The 10,789-nt window shown below is 41.1% G+C and overlaps 1 protein-coding gene across 1 annotated transcript in view; it reads left to right on the plus strand.

Moving 5' to 3' along the window:
- The window catches only part of Myh10 (myosin heavy chain 10), a gene marked incomplete in the record, with an annotated part of 155,166 nt that overhangs the window by 50,659 nt on the left and 93,718 nt on the right, over positions 1-10,789 (plus strand).

Consider the following 10,789-nt stretch of genomic DNA (forward strand, 5'->3'; position numbering starts at 1 on the left):
TGTCTACACTCACAGCCACACTCCCAGTGCTGATAAGTAGAGGTAGAAAACTGGGAATTTAGAAATTTATCTTCTGCTGCCTCTTTTCTGTGGAATAGAATATTTGGTGTCTAATATGAAGTGAGAAGAGCAGGACAAGTTTGAGAGAAGGAAAGAGATTGTCTGATTTATTGTATGATTTCTCTCCTAGCATCGTTTAGCCTCAAGGGATTACATAAAACAACTCCCCCTTGAAGCTTAGTGACTCAAAACAGCATGGCTGGTCCTGTAAGATGACTCAGTATCTTAAAAGTACTTGGGACCTAACAATGCAAGCCTGATGACCTGAATGCAATCTCTGGAACCCACAGAAAGGTAGAAGAATAGAAGAAAATCAACCCCCACAAAATTGTCCTCTGACCTCTACACATGCCCCTTGGCCCACATGTGTAGCATGTGTGCACGCACATATACACATACACACACACAAATAGTTTAAAACTCAGCATGGTTCTGTAGGTTTCCCAGCAATTGTGTTGGACTTAGTTGTCCTGCTGTCTAAAACCAGGCTTGACCGTCTCACCCATGGGCACCTTGGCTTCTCCAGGTATCCGCTGTTGTTTTGGTGTTTTTCTTTTGTTTTTTGTATTTTTTTTTTTTGAGACAGAGTCTCCCTGTGGCCTCCCTGTGCCTCTGCCTCTTGAGTGTTGGGATTAAAGGCATGCTCCGTGTTTCCTCTTATATTGGCTTTTAATAGGACACCTGCATTCCATAAGTAGCTATAGGGCATATTCCAGTGTGTACATGTTCAAATTTCTGCTGCATCCCTCTCCCAAGCTAGACATATAGCCTTGACCAAAGTCTACATGGGAGGCCCTGCCAAGTGAGGCATGAAAATGAGCCATCACTGTAGTCCACCCCCGAGGGTGCCTGTGAGAGTGGATCCAGCCCTGCCAAGGGTGGAGTATTCATAGCTCTTACATTGGAAGATCCCCCCCCTCCCCCCACCACCTTTCCAGTACTGGAGATTGAACTCAGAGTCTCCTCTGAGTTTGGCAAGCACTCTACCCTGAGCTATATCCCAGCCTTTTTTTTTTTTTTTTTTTTTTTTTTTAAATTTGAGACAAAGTCTCACTAAGTTGCTCAGGCTGATCTTAAACTTATTTCGTGTGGTCCAGACTGAACCGTCACAGGCATTAATACTTGTAATTAGATGGAAATTTGTTGTTAATTAGTGGCTTGTGTTTAGGAGGTAATCTAGCAGCTGAGTACCATGTGGGTGCTGGGATTAGAATTTGAGTCCTCTGCAAGAGCAGCCAGTGCTCTCAGTCCTTGAGCCATCTTTCCAGCCCCTCATTCATTTTTAAATTGTTAACTTCTAACATTCTGTTGTTAATATTCTTAGACCTAAAGCAAAGTTGAAAAAACTATTGTGTCAGTACTGGGGAGGTAGAGGCAGGCAGATCTCTGTAAGTTTAAGACCAGCCTGGTCTACATAGCGAGTTCCAGGCCAGCTGGGGCTACAGGGAGACCCTGTCTCAAAAGAGACCAAAAAAACCCCAAACCAAGAAACTATTGTGAACACCCATAGGCACCACCCAGATTCAACCATATTACTATACTTGGTTTATCATATCTGTCTATCCCTCTTTTTGTTTGTATTAGAGTGGCCTGGGGCCTGCATATTTACTGAAAGAGCCAAAGGAATGGGAGGCAAGAGGTAGTTTATTTACTCTAATAGTAGTCTAGATGAATGACCCTCAGGAAAGATCCTATCTCATCTTGACTGAAAAGGGAAGGTGGAAAAGGTTAGGGCTTCTGTGGGAAGGGTTGGAGGGATTCTGCAACTTCTTAGTTCTGAATGGGCAGGTGAGTTCCCACTTCCACCTGCTAAAGCGCAGGCATTCACCCTTCAGGAAACTCTTAGGAGAGGTTCAAGGGCAACTGTACATAGAAAAAGACTTTGCCTAAGTTTAGGATGTTTAAATAGTATTTATTTTGGTGGGTACCAACTGTTTAGATATGTACTTTTAATAAAGTTGGTTTTTTTTTGGTCTTTTTGAGACATGGTCTCCCTGTAGCCCTAGCTGACCTGGAACTCACTATGTAGACCAGGCTGGCCTTGAACTCACAGAGATCTGCCTGCCTCTGCCTCCCGAGTGCTGGGATTAAAGGCGTGCACCACCACGCCCAGCCTAATAAAGTATTTTATACCACTTTAGTAAGCCACTTATCCCTTCTTTTGCAGCTATCAGGTTAAATTGTTAGAAATCAGTACATTTCCCCCTAAATGCTGTGGCATATAGAAAGTAGTGATGAAGGTTTGATATTTTCATCCTGTCTTTTGAAGCAAAAGCCCTGCAATAGAATCAATCCACACATCCTAAGTATAGCTTTGCTGAGTCATTTGTAAGATCCCTATTGAGATAGAGAAGACAGTCCCATCACCCCAGAAAGTTCCCGCTCTATCCTAGTAAATTCCTGTTTTCATCTTCCTCAGGTTTTTTTAGCTTTTAGATACCAAAATTGTGATAATTAATAGCTTTTTGTGTTCATATCTATTATAAAGTAACATTATGACCCCCAAAATATGAAAATGTGAAACATTGTATCCTAGGGCTTTGAAAATATAGTATGTTCTTTGGTGCTTTTGAAAATCCAAGTAAAGTATTCCAAGAGTCTGTCTTGCACTTGGTCCACAGCTAAACTTACTGTAAGCAAGTAACTAGTAAACTTTATAAGGAAGTTTTTTTGTGTTAAGTATTTAGTAGTTATTTTATACTAAGTACCTTTTTACACAGTATCACAAATCAAAAGTGGAAGCAGTGTGGTTTTGTTTCTTTAAATAAATATCTTCTTAGTTTGGTAGTTTATCTTTCAGCTTTACTTTCTTAGTCATTTAGTCTCTAATTTACTTTTCCTACAAAACTTCCAACTTACGCCCTGATCTCTTCGGCCCATGCTCCCAGTGGGTTAGCTCCACAAACTCAGGTCTGCTGGTGTGAGCCCAAAGCCCACAATTATAGACCCACTGCTGGTCATTGTGCCAGCATGCTGGTGTTGAGTTTTGTTGGGGACACCCTGGATGTCCTTGGAGAGTGTTATCCTTCCTTGACTCTCCCATCACATTAAAATTAAGACTGACAAAATAGTCATCCTTGATGACTAAAATTCTCCTTTAAGAGAACATTTATATTTTATGACTCTGGTTTTAGGCACGCTGATAAACCCAAATTTCTTTTCCTTTTAAAAATAGTATAATGTAACAATTGTAGAACAGTGGTTGCCTCACTGTGGTCTCCAGTCAGGATGTGACAGAAGTGTTTTTGTTTTGATTTTTTTTTTGTAAAGCAATTACCTATCTTGTATAAATACCCAAAGTGAGTCCTGGATTGAAGGTAACTGATCCCTGCTCAAAATATTTGAGATAAACAAATGGATAGAACTGATTAAACATGGGCTGGTGATGTGGCTCAGTTGGTAGAGTGCCTAGCGTGCACAGTGCCCTGAGTTTGACCCCAATACCCCCCACATAAACTAGGTACAGTGATGCATCCCTGTAATCTGCCCCCTGTGGAGGCAGTGTCAGCATCATCCCCAGCTCTCTGATGACTTTCAGACCAGTCAAGGCCAACGAAAAGGACAGTATAGTGTGATTGAAAAGCTATTGTATGGTCAGGTAGACTGGTGATCTTTGTCCTAATCAATGACCCCAGTCAGATAGCCTCTCTAGACCCCAGTTTGCTTGTCTCAGGACTCTTTATTTTAGATGTCCTCAAGCCATTAACTTTGGGAAGTTTTAGACTGCTGTAGCAGTGTCTCTTTAAATGATACTATGTCATGGGAATAAAAGAAAGCACATGAAGCCATTGGTAATAGAAATTTAAGGAGCTCTGATCAAAAGTATGTGTTTATTAAATTTTTTAAAGTTAAGGGGAAACCAGGTGGCACACCCCTTTTATTTCAGCACATGGGAGACAGAGATTGTGAGATCGAGGCCAGCCTGGTCTACATAGCGGATTCCAGGCCAGCTGGAGCAAGAGAGAGAGAGAGAGAGAGAGAGAGAGAGAGAGAGAGAGAGAGGGGGATGTTCCAAGCAAATATGCAAGGAAGAGGAGCTAACCCTGTACCTGTTGTCCTCAGCACATGTCACTTTAAGACCTGATCATGAGTCGGTATGGTAGGAGACTTGACTGCAAACCTGTCTTGATCATAAAATCTCCTTGCTAATAAGCTGTTCTTTAAAGGACTAGTTTTTATGTTTTTTACAGGTTTTCATGAGTAGTTACGATTTTTTTGGGGGGGGGGGGTTCTTTTTGAGACAAGGTCTCCCTGTAGTTTCAGCTGACCTGGAACTCACTTTATAGACCAGGCTGGCCTTGAACTCACAGAGCTCCACCTGCCTCTGCCTCCTGAGTGCTGGGATTAAAGGCATATGCCACCATGACCAGCTAGTAGTTACAATTTTTTTAAAGATTCTCTAAAATACTTGTTATATCAATTTAATAGTTGTTTAAATTTTGGAGAAATAAAAAAAATCTAACTAGGAAGTAACTAGAAACTAGAACACTATTGGTAGTCTAGCATAGATTATTACTTTTGGGGAGAAGGTTTGAAAGTATAGAAACCTTGCTCTGCTGTGCTGTCACTGACTTGTGTGTGGACTCGGGAAATATTTATTGAATACATGAAATTTTAAAATAATAATTTTGAAATTATAGGATTACTTAATGTTAATATAGGAATTACTAATGTTACTATACACATATTCACTATAGAGAAGTGGGTAGTGTTACCAGAGTTTTGGGGTAAAGTCCTGGCTCCCAGGCTCCCAATTGATTAGTTTGACTACCCATCCCAACATGCTAGTTAAAAGATGAATAATGATGAAAAGCAGGAGAAATTTAATCATTGTGGCACATTGGGTCAAGGAATACATAAAGGGGGTCCAAGGACCCTCAAGTCTATCTTTGGCATTCTAACATGAGCTTTAGGTTTGAATAGGAGAAGAAGTGAGCAGGACTGAAGGGTATAGATGATGAAGCAAGCAGCTTGGTCAGATTGTGCTTTGCTTGATTGTTATCTCAGTTCTGGTTGCAAGGTGATTCAAAGACATCCTGATTACTTGAAGGGAGCTGTCTGGGTCCCTTGAGATGAATGCTCCTGCTTGGGGGTGACCTCATCTTGTAATAAATTCTGCAGGGACTTTATCTCTAAACTCTGAAGTTCCTGGAAACCCAGATGAATGCGGACTTACTGGAGACAGAGTACCATTTAGGGGGTTCTGGAATGGGACATTGTAAAAGTTGGCCGGAGATGCTGTAGTTATTCTTACCTTTGTGCTTTTAGCTTGGAAGGAGTTGAGATAAGTATCAGCAGTTTTTAGATAGTCACTCCTTGAGGGCTTACCTTGCCTATAGCACAGGCAAGGGAGTGACTGGCCCAAAGGGAATAACTGGCCCAAAATAAAGGAGATAGCTACAAAATGGAGACAGAGATGCCAGGCTTCTCTCTTTTAGTCACCTTTTGGGGCCAATTGAGAACTCAGTGCATTTCAGAAAAAGCAGCATCTTGGTGTCTGTTACAGTAACTCATGTGTGCTGATTTTCAAATTGAGGTTGTCTAAAGAGAGAACTTCAAGCAGAGGATACTTTTGAAACTGGACTGGATTTGATGTTATATCTAGGGAATAAAAACAAAGAAAGAGGGTCCTCATTGGGAAAATTAGGATCCTAAATAGGCCATGTGTTAGTGATCTGCTTCCCTGTTTCTTTACACTGTTCATCATGCTTTTATTTTGGATGGCACATCCCTTTGAGAAGCTGCTGAAGGCTCTAGACCTCTCTAGAACATGTGAATAACTTCAGGTTAAAATTCCTGATCATTAATGTCCACACATGCTTCAGCAGCCACAGCACCTCCACTAGGAGGCTTCTTGCTTTGCCTTTAGATCAACTCATGCTCTCTGAAGGATGAGTTCTTTCACCAAAGGAGTGTGGTGTGGTGCTCCACCCCACCCCCCTCCTCCCCTAACTGTGGGCCATGTTGCACATCACAGTTTCTTGGTGGAAATGAAGTAAGAGTCTCCTTGCCCTCTTTGAGCCTGTGGTCTGTTGCTCACTCTGCTGAGGTTCTTCTCCTTCTCTTCAAAAGTCTGCTGGACTTTGGACTTTGGTTCTCTTTCCCTGTACATCTATTTAGGAGGCTTTTGTTTCCTCAGCTTCTGTCTGATGAGATGTGCTATTTCCCATCATTTGGTTTCAGTTTTTTCCTTTTTCTTTCCCTTAAGAATCATATATGTATATTTGGTCTTTTTGAGACGGATCTCCTTGTAGCCACAGCTGGCCTGGATTCACTATGGAAATCAGGCTGGCCTCGAACTCACAGAGATCTGCCTGCCTCTGTCTCCTGAGTGCTGGGACTAAAGGCATGTGCCACCATTGCTTTTGAGACAGGGTCTCTCTGTAGCCCCAGCTGGCCTGGAACTCACTATGTAGATCACGGTGACCTTGAACTCACAGAGCTCCACCTGCCTCTGCCTCCTGAGCGTTGGAATTAAAGGCATGCGCCACCATGCCCAGCAAGAATTATATTTTAATTTCTCTGTAATCTCATATTGAGTTCTTTTAGTTGATTGATTATTACTTGTGTTAATGTCATCTTCATCATCATCCTCCTCACATACCACTGCCAGGCATGGTGCTAGATACTTTACATATGTTACCTTAGTTGTGTGAAGTAATTTTTTTCTCTCTTTTTTTTTTTTTTTTTTTGTCTTTTTGAGACAGGGTCTCCCTGTAACCCCAGCTGTCCTAGAACTCACTATGTAGACCAGGCTGGCCTTGAATTCACAGAGATCCACCTGCCTCTGCCTCCCAAGTGCTGGGATTAAAGGTGTGCACCACGACACCTGGCATTTTTTTCTCATTTTAATTTAGAAATTAAGTCTCAGTTCCTTAGTTTAGAAACTTAGCTCTCAGCTACCCAGAGAACTAAGTAACTTATCTAGAGCATGTCAGTAGGGAATGTGTTACTCATGTTTCTGTCACTATATATAACAGCTGAGATAAATCAATGTGTAAAGAGGTAAGGTTTATTTGGGCTCATGGATTCAATCCCTGCTTGGTTGGCCCCATTGTTTGGGGGTCTGTTGGCAGTATAAAACATTACAGCAGGGAGAATGTGGTAGAGAACAGCTATTTACCTCATGGTGACTAGGAAACCAGAAACAAGAAGGGGCCAGGGTCCCAATAACCCCTTCAAGGACACACCTCAGTGACTTGACTTCTTTCTACCATCTCATTGCCTAAAAGGTTCTACCACATGCCAGTAGTAATGCGTTAAGGACCAAGCTTTTAATACCATGGATCTTTGTGGGACACTCAGCATCCAAACTCTAATGACAGTGGAAAGATCTAAATCTAGGCTGATTGTGTATACTCCATAGTGCACATTCTTAACCAGTATACCAGTGCTATAGATTCATAAAGTCAGCATAGGAATTCAAGTTACCTCATGTTTAGTCAGCTGCTATTTGAGTGGACAAAAATGGGTAATGTTCCCCATTACTAATTATATACTTTAGGTAGACTTATTTTTCTTCAACAACCTTATGTGTTAGGAGCTGTTTCCATATTATGACAATGAAACCTGCATGTCATAATCTCTACTCCCTAGGAGCCAAGCAGTGAGGTTTTAGAATACTCCTGTCTTTGAAGCAGTATTTTCTTTTTTCATGTGAGTGAGTATGTATGTGTGCATGGAGGTCAGGACAACTTGAGGTAATAGTCCTTGCCTCCCCTTGTTTGTGACGGGGTCTTTCTTTGGTTGGTCTCTGCTACATGCACCAGGCTAACTGGCCCGTGAACTGAGGAGTCTCCTGTCTCTGCTTCCCATCTTACTGTACGAGGAGTGCTGGAATTACAGACACATACTACTATGTCCAGCTTTTACATGGATCTTGAGGATTCAAGCTCAGGCATTTTACCCACTGAGTCATCTTCCAGCCCAAGAGGCAACATTTTCTCTAGCAGAGCTCCCTTAGACCTGAAAATATTTGAGCTGCAGCAGAATTTATAAGCCATTATTGAAGTACAGCTACATAATTGTGAGGGGAAAACTGCTTTGGGGACAAAGTAAGGGATGAGCTGGGAAATCGCAGAGGCAGACTAAGCTGAACAGTAACAGTCTTAACTGTTTTCAAGATAAGTCATCATCAGGCTAAATGAAAGGCTTATTGCTTTAGCATAATAAAAAATTACCTGTTTAAAACCAACAGCGAATATAAAAATTAGCATTGAAGCAGTATTTTGAATAAAGTTAGCAAAGAACAGAGAAAACTCTTATGGCTATTAAAAAATTATATTTAGGGTTGGAGAGATGGCTCAGTGGTTAAGAGCACTGGCTGTTCTTGGTGGGGACCTGGTTTCAGATCACAGCACCCACATGGTGGCTAACAACTGTCTCTAACTCCAGTTCCAGGATATCCAACACCCTCTTCTGGCCTCTGTGGCATTGCATGCATGGGTATACTTACATATATGCAGGAAAAAACACACACGCAAAATAAAAATAAAGATTACATTCTCCAGGCTTAAAGAAAAAAAAAAAAAAGGGATCATATTTTAATGAAGTCCAGACACTTCACCGTGCCCATGGCTACTGTCCCATCCCTGCTCCTGCCATTTTTGCTTATATGAAATTGTAGCATCTGGTCAGCAGTTCCCAGTCCACACAACCCTGTTCGTGTGTCTTTTCATCTGCCTGACACATTCCCAGCCCTTTACCCACTAGTCCCTGCTCATCTTGGAGAAGGTGTCCCCTTGACCATGGCATCTGAAGGAGGCTGTCCCTTCTCAGATGTATGTCTTCCTTCAGTGTCTGTCTTCTGAGAATTTCTCATGGCCTGTAGTCAATTTGTTTTGTTATTTTGTGCCTTCTCTTCTAAACCTGAGCCTCATGGGAACATAGACTTTATTCACAGCTATATCTTTAGCACCTAGAAAAATGCCTTTCCCACAGAAGTTGGTTCCTAAGTATTTGTGAACGGATAAATGAAAGCATGAGAAGTCATTATAACCAGTGGTAGCCAGGTAATAAATATAATGCTGATGAAAAGACATTCATGACAGGAACATTGTAGCAAAAAATGTGTAGTGTAATTCATTTATCCAGCAGTGTATGTCCAGTGCCTGCTAAGCGAGACTGTAAAAGCTAAACTATGCTATAAAAGACAAATAAGCAAACATGGTCCCTTTTTATTTTGAATGAGGAAGCATAGCCTGAAAGACACAGGAATGAAAATTTGCCTTTTTTTTTTTTTCTAAAAAGTTGCATTATGTTGATGCTGTTTAACTCAAAAGTCTATCTGACTTTTTTTAGTGGGGTATATCAACTTGGTTTTCGTGAAGATGGGTCAGGTATGGTAAAACAAAATTATTTGCGTTTTATCTACAAAATGAACCTCAGAGAATACTTTGCTTCTTTTATCCTTTTGTTTTCTAAAGAACCATGCAGTGGTTAATCGCATTTAAAATTCCTGCATTATGGTGCTGACCTTGAATGGACAGTATGTAAAATATGTACAAGGAACAAGTCTGAAGATTACATCTCCCATTGCCTGACAGTGATACTGGGATGTGATCAAGTCATCTGGGGAAAATTATAGCACTTTACATCAAATCACAGTTTTTTTCTTCAGGTTATGAATTTAATTCTAAAAACTGAAACTTATCTAAGGTCTAGGAAAAAAATACAGATAGAAGTAGTAATGCAGATTATATAAAATGAGAATTTAGAAGGATGTAATTTTAAAGGCAGGTTTTCTTTTTTTTTCCCCCAGTTTATTTATTTTTGTTTTGTTTCGGTCTTCTTGAGGCAGGGTCTCTCTGTAGCCACAGGTAGCCTGGATTTGCTATGGAGACCAGGCTGGCCTCAAACTCACAGAGATCCGCATGCCTCTGCCTCTCAAGAGCTGGGACTAAACACATGCACCACCATGCCTGGCTTAGTTTATTCTTATTTTCAACTTTATGTATAGCTGTGTGTCTGTGTGGGTATGTGCACGAGCGCAGGTGCCTGTGGAAACCAGAAGTGGTGAATCCCCAGGACGTGGAGTTTCAGGTGGCTGTGAGCCACTAGGCAAGGTTGCTGGGGATTGAACTCCTGGTCCCCTGGAAGAGCAGTATGCGCTCTTAACAACTGAGCTATGTTTCTAGCCCCAAATGCAGGTTTTCCAAAGTGGACAGAAACCTTAAAAGTTTGGTAGATTTGAGTACCTAAGATTCAAGAGACTCCTAGTAGGAGAAGCAGAGGTGGTGAATTCGCATGAAGTGTGAATGTAAATCAGTAGGTGGGTTTGGGTCTGTGTTCATCAAATTTTGGAACTAAGAGGGATCAAAACCATTGCCTACATTTTATAGATTTGGATTATAAGGCGGAGATCGTTCCCTACTCCAGCCCCTACAGCTGATCAATAGGTTCCCTTTACCAAGCCTTCTGTGATTGAGACTGGGGTTATCTAACTGCAGAGAGTTGGGGAGACAATGCAACCAATAAGCCTACTTGAAACATTACGTTGTAGGCAGTAATGATGCTACAATTCCAAGAAGAAGTCAGGATTTGTTAGCAAAGTTAGGTTGTCAAGCCATAGATAAAACACTTAGATATGTCAGTCTTACCATACACACAAAAGAAGAAAGGACCATACTATTCCAGATGAATTGTTTTGAGTTTTTGAAGAAATTTTTAGTTAGAGATTAAATGTCATTATAATTAAATGTATCTATATATATTACCACCTATGTAATAT

Source organism: Nannospalax galili, unplaced genomic scaffold (assembly GCF_000622305.1).
Source record: "Nannospalax galili isolate Female #2095 unplaced genomic scaffold, S.galili_v1.0 scaffold146, whole genome shotgun sequence".
NCBI classification, from domain to species: domain Eukaryota; kingdom Metazoa; phylum Chordata; class Mammalia; order Rodentia; family Spalacidae; genus Nannospalax; species Nannospalax galili.